This window comes from Spermophilus citellus (genome assembly GCF_964194105.1).
Source record: "Spermophilus citellus genome assembly, chromosome: 14".
In the NCBI taxonomy this organism is placed as follows: Eukaryota; Metazoa; Chordata; class Mammalia; order Rodentia; family Sciuridae; genus Spermophilus; species Spermophilus citellus.
Genome location: NC_138194.1, coordinates 102,360,106 through 102,366,105, shown reverse-complemented (window position 1 = coordinate 102,366,105; position 6,000 = coordinate 102,360,106).

The window sequence follows — 6,000 nt, the reverse complement described above, 5'->3', positions numbered from 1 at the left end:
AGCATCACCAGTTGCTGTGTGGACTAAGCTAGCTCACAATAAACACCTCTTTGCTGCTTACATGGATCTTGGTCTCTGGTGGTCTTTTGGTGGTCCCGAATTTGAGCATAACATAAACACCAGAGAAGCACACCAAAGCAAGTTTACAGTGGAAAGTAAAAGCTTTATTAAAGGACAGCAGAAAAGACTTCTCCCTGGAGGAAGAAGGGGACCCACGAGGTGGAATCCCCCTTTTTATTTTTTGATAGGGGGTCTTGCTAAGTTGCCCAGGCTGGCCTTGAGCTTGTTATCCTTGTACCTCAGCCTCTGGAGATGTCGGTGTACATACAGGTGTGGCCACCACACTGGCTAAACTGTCTTTTTTTTTTTTTTTACAATATCTTTATTTCATCTTTATGTGGTGCTGAGAATCAAACCCAGTGCCTCACTCATGCTAGGCCAGCGCTCGACCTCTGAGCCACAACCCCAGCCCTGAACTAACCTGTCTTAATAGCACAAAGATTCTAAAAATCACAGAGTGGGGCACTGGGCTGTGCTGAAGCTCCAGAAGCCCCTTTCCTCTGAGACAGACCCACGGAGTGTCCCAGCACTGGCTGGAGAAGTGCATACCCTGCATTTTCAAAGAGGCTCTTAGTTGGCTTGTTTAAAGTAGTGTGATGGCAAATCCAAACCTGGTCATTTAGTGAAATTATAAAAATGTTGTGTAAGAAATCATTGCCTGGGCAAGTTCCCCTCCCCTGCCCTCCTGCAGCCTTTCTCCAGGAAGCCCATTGACCTGGTTCCCTACCTTTTGGATTGTAGAAAACTTCCCCTGGGGTCTGACCACTCCCCTGTGAAGTGTAAATGCACCTGTGGGGGCTGGGGCTCAAGGTTAGAGGCTTTGTAAGAGCAGCCAGTCCTTCCCCTTCTTGAACTGCTGTTGTAAACATCCTTCCCACTAGAAACCCAAGCAGACTAGAAGATGTATGCCACTAGACAGCCTATAAATGTATGAGAAGCTGCTCATGGGAGCTCAGGATTTGGAGCTTTGTTTTCCTCTGGGCCCGCTGGTGTAAAATACAGTTTGGGGTTCTCCTCTCCCAGTCTGTTTCCCGCAACACTAGCACTTTAGCAGGAGAGGGAAGACCTCCCATGTCAAGGCAGAAATGGAAGACAAAGCTGAGATCAGTGGAGGCCCGATTAACAAGGCAACGTGTATGGAACAAATGATTTCAGCTCTCCATGAGGCTCTGGTGAGTGGATGGTGAGAGCCATCAGTCTGCCTGCGTGGGCTGATCTTCCCTGTCTCAGGCCCCAAGAGCAGCTCCTTTCCAAGCCTAACCGGCTTTTAAAAGTACGGTCTCTGCCATTCCTCTAGTGTTCTCATTCAGTGTGTCAGAGTCAAGCCAGGAAATCATGGTGTGTTTTTTTTTAGTTGCTTGAACTTTCTCTGAAATTCTCTCTCTCCTTTTTTATTTTAACTTATTTTATTTTTGGGGGGTAAGGTCTTGCTGTGTTGTCCAGGCTGGCCTCCAGCACATGACCCTCCTGCCTCAGCCTCCTGTAGCTGGAATCACAGGTGTGTGCCACTGCATGTGGTTTGGAATTCTCAATTTTTGAAGCAGTTATTAACTTAAGTTGCAAATACAGTACACATAACTTATTTTTTCTTTCTTTCTTTTGGTCCTGGGAATTGAACTCAGGAGCACTTAGCCACTGAGCTACATCCCCAGCCCTTTTCTTTCTTTCTTTTTTTTTTTTTTTTTGGTACTGGGGAACATTGAGCCATATCCCCAGCCCTATTTTGTATTTTATTTAGAGACAGGGTCTCACTGAGTTGCTTAATGCCTCTTTTTTGATTAGACTAACTTTGAAATCTCGATCTTCCTGCCTCAGCCTCCTAAGCCACTGGGATTACAGGTATGCGCCACCATGCCTGGCCCCAGCCTTTTTTTAATATTGTATTCAGGGATAGGTTCTCACTGAGTTGCTTAGGACCTCACTAAGTTGCCAAGTCTGGCTTTGAATTTGCAGTCCTCCTGCTTCAGCCTCCTGAGTTGCTGGGATTACAGGCATGTGCCACTGTGCCTTGCAGAAGTAGCGTATTTTCCCAAACCTGGCAAGAATATTCTTCTGCATAGTCTCCAGGCAGCCATCAAAACTAGGACATTAGCATTAATGTGTCATTGCCATGGGATCCTCAGCCCCATTCCATCTCACTGCCTGTTCTAATTGGCATATACTTTAGAGGAGTCAGTGTTGTGTGTATATTTAATGAGCCAGTGTAGAGCCTTGCAGGACACTGCCCTATCTTTTTTGTTTCACTGAGTCTGGAATGGTTCCTCTGTCCTTCCTGGGATTTTGGGACTTGATACTTTGAAAGGTCCTTGCCAAAGGCCCTGTTTGCCTGCTGGAGCCACACTGTGGTGGCTGGCAGGAGCATCACAGCATGAGGCCACGTCAGGTGGGACACCATTTAGGTCTATTCTGTTAGCATTGCTTTCAGCCTCTTGGGGATCCTCATGACCTGCTTTCCAGAAAGGAGGAAAGAAAGGGCAAGGGTGCTTAAATGACCAAAACCCCTCCACGTTCTCTGGAAGTTGACCATTTCAGATAAGCCCTGTACTGGTCAGCAGACAGCAGAGATGCGGCCTCAGTCTGACTCTAAAATGCTGCTTCAGGCCTGTTAACAGAAGAGAACATCACTTGAATTATAACATGATACTGACATACACACCACACATACTTCCAATTAGACTGTTACATATTACTGTATAGGTAACACAAAGCACAACATAATAGAACAAATATAATGACTCGGATTCTTAAATTACCCAAGAGTAAGCCACTGGCGATACAGATGAACCTCTCTCCTCAACTCCTCATTTCTACTCTGCTGTGAATTCGCACAGAACTCTGACGAGGTGACGAAATTCTAGGATTCAGAGGCAATTTTATCCTAATTCAGTGCAAACATGGGTGCTTGCCTTTTTAGAACAGCTTCTTATGCCATCTGGTGTTCGCACATGGAATCGCAGTTCCTCAAATGTATCTTTGTCAGGATTTTTTTTTCAACTTTATTTTGAAATGTAAAATACGATTGTTATTAAGTGGGACAAATCACAACTTATTTCTACAACCTTTCTGGCTCTACACGCAGCCCCCACACATTGGTGAGCATACTTAAGCATTAGCTAGGTCGTAACATTAAATTATAACTTTTCTATCTTTTGACAGTTCCTTGCGAGTCATGTTTTTATCTTTTATCAATTAAAATGTACTGCCGATGTGTGAGAGAAACACACATAGCGATTAAACTAACAAGGCAAAAACTTTAAAAAATGGCGAATATGCTTAACAGGTGTATGGGAATTTCTTTTACAATTCGTGCAGACCTTCTGGCTTAAAAGCACAGTTAAAAAGCTAATTCCAAAAAGGCATCAAGAGTCTGCGATCCCGAAGGCTGAGGCTGAGGCTGAGGCAGGAGGATGGGAAGGTTGAGGCCAGCCTCAGCAACTTGGTAAGATCCTGTCTCGAAACGAAAACTAGAAAGGCCTGGGGGTAGTGGCAGAACCCCTGGGCTCAGTCCCCTGGACCAAAACCAAAACGCTGACCCCAAGAGTGGCTCCGACCAATTTTTAAAAATGGTGGGGGAGAGGGGCTGGGGCTGAGTGGTGGATCGCTCCCCGAGCACGTGAGGCCTGGGCTCGGCCCTCTGCACCACATAAAATAAATGGATGAAATAAAGGCCCTGGGCCCATCTGCCACTTACAGCATGTTTTTTTAAAAATGGGGGGGGGAACAGAGCTGCCCCTGAGAACGAGGAGCACCTAGGTTCGAAGCGCCTCTTCTCGGACTGCCCAGGGCTTGCCCCCGAAGGCCGCCCGCCGGCCGCCCGCGGGCACTCCTTTCCCAGCGGACTAGACGCACAAAGGCAGGCGCCGCCAGAGAGGCCGTGACGCACGCGGGGAGCTCGATTGCCAGGGCGACGGGCGCCGACCCGCCTCTTTTCGCTTGCGCTGCGCGCACGTCACTTCCGGTTGCCCCCTTCTGATTTGGACCCGGTTAAGGCTAAGTTCCCAGAGGGACCGGAGCGTCGGGGTGGGTGGAGACGATGCAGGGGCCGGGCCGGCCCAAACGAGGCTGGGGTGCTCTGATAGGAGCTGTGCCGGGGGTGGGGAGGAGGGCGGAGCTTGACTTCCGTCCTCCCGACCAATCGCTTTCAAATGTGCCCCCTAGGCGCCGCGGGAAAGCGGTGCCTCGCGACGGCCCGCCCTAGGGCATGCGCACTGCCGCCGCCGGAGCCCGGGAACCTCCGCTCCGGGATTTGCATGCAGCTGGAGGGCGCCCCGAGGGCGGGTAGGGGCGTGTCTGAAGGCAGGGCGACGAGCGGAGGTGTTGATTGGCCCGCTGGGAGCCCGGCGCCGACTTGGCGGCGCATTCCAGCGGTCAGCTGGCCGGATCGTTCATTCTGGGAAAGCATTGGTTGGTTGTTGGTTGAGCACGCAATACAAGCTCGTGCTAGGCGCTGGGGGTTTGGAGATGAGTGGCAAGCAGTCCCAGTCCTCGAGGAGCCTATGTTCTGGCTGACATTGCGGTTTCCCCTCCTCTCGTGTCCAGTGTGATGTGATTTCTGCAAAAGGAGGGGACCTTCCATGGAAAGACCTGGCTAGCCCCCTCTTTGGCTTTGCATTCATCTCTGAAAGAATAGTGTAGCTATCTTGCAGAGAGATGGTGAGGTTTCAAATGAGCTTGACACCTAAGTTGGGGTTGAATCAGGGTTTTATTGCAATTATAATTTCAATGGATTGATTTCTTTGTTTTCTCAATTGTTACACGCTCAAGAAGAGGGGGAAAGAGTGTTACTGCCCTTTAAAACAACCCGAATTATCGGGTCAGAATGAGGATTATGTGAGAGATTTATGACTAGCACAGTGCACGTTACCTGCCAGATAGGAGGTCCCTAAGTGGTATCTGTCATTCTTGCGTTCTTTTGATGGAGGACATGTGAAGGTTTAATGAAGCGATTGGCATTCAGTGATGCTAAATAAGTGTGGTTTATTGAAATAATTTCTTCCCTCCTTGGTCTGTGAGCTAGAAAACCCAGGTGAGACATGGCACTGTTGACAAGCATCCCAGTGCCTGTCTACTCATTAAGAGAGCTCTGCAACACGGGAAAGAGTAAGGGACCCTTCACAGTACTGGGGGATCAAAGCCTGTAGGAATGATGGCTTTTGCCTGAAGTGGGATGATAGCACCATCCAAAAAGGAAACAACCAGAACAACAGCCATTACCTTGGACTGTCCCAGGCAAATAGACACATATGGTCATCTTGTCCCAGAGCTGTGTGTGTAACAGAATTTGTGTCACACTGTCTAAAATTGCTTTCCGTTGTTTTATTTAGTTCTAATAAGTGGTACCCTCATTTAATAGAAGACATTGAAGTTTATAGTTAGGGAGTGCTGGAGGAGGGCCACCAACTTACCCTGTTAACTCAAGACTGATAATTATCAGCTCCACCAAGCCTAGTTGGGCATAGGTCCTGTTCTTTGAGACCCCAAGATTGGGTGTTTCAGGGAAGCAGATTCTGGCTCTGTTGGAGACTTTAATAGAGCTTGTTATGAACTGAATGTTTGTACACCCCCAGATTCATATGTTGCAATCTGATTCTATGTGCGGTGGTATTAGGAGGTGGGGCCCTCTGGAGGCAGTTAGGCGTCAGGGCTTTGCCCTCACCAGTAGGACTTGTGTCCTCAGAAGAGACAAAAGAGCTATTTGGCTCTCTGTCTGCTGTGAGGATATAAGAAGTCAGCAGGCTGCAACCCAGGGGAGGGCTGCATTAGTCTGTTTTCCGCTGCTAATAATACAGTATCAAAGACGGGATAAATGCAGAAGAAAAGAGGCTTATTTTGGCTTATGGATCTGGAGGTGCCTTCTTGTTGGCAGAAATCAAGGTAGCACAGGGCAGAGAGAGGGTGCTTGGATATGTGTCTGGTCTCTCCCTCTTATAAAGCCACCAG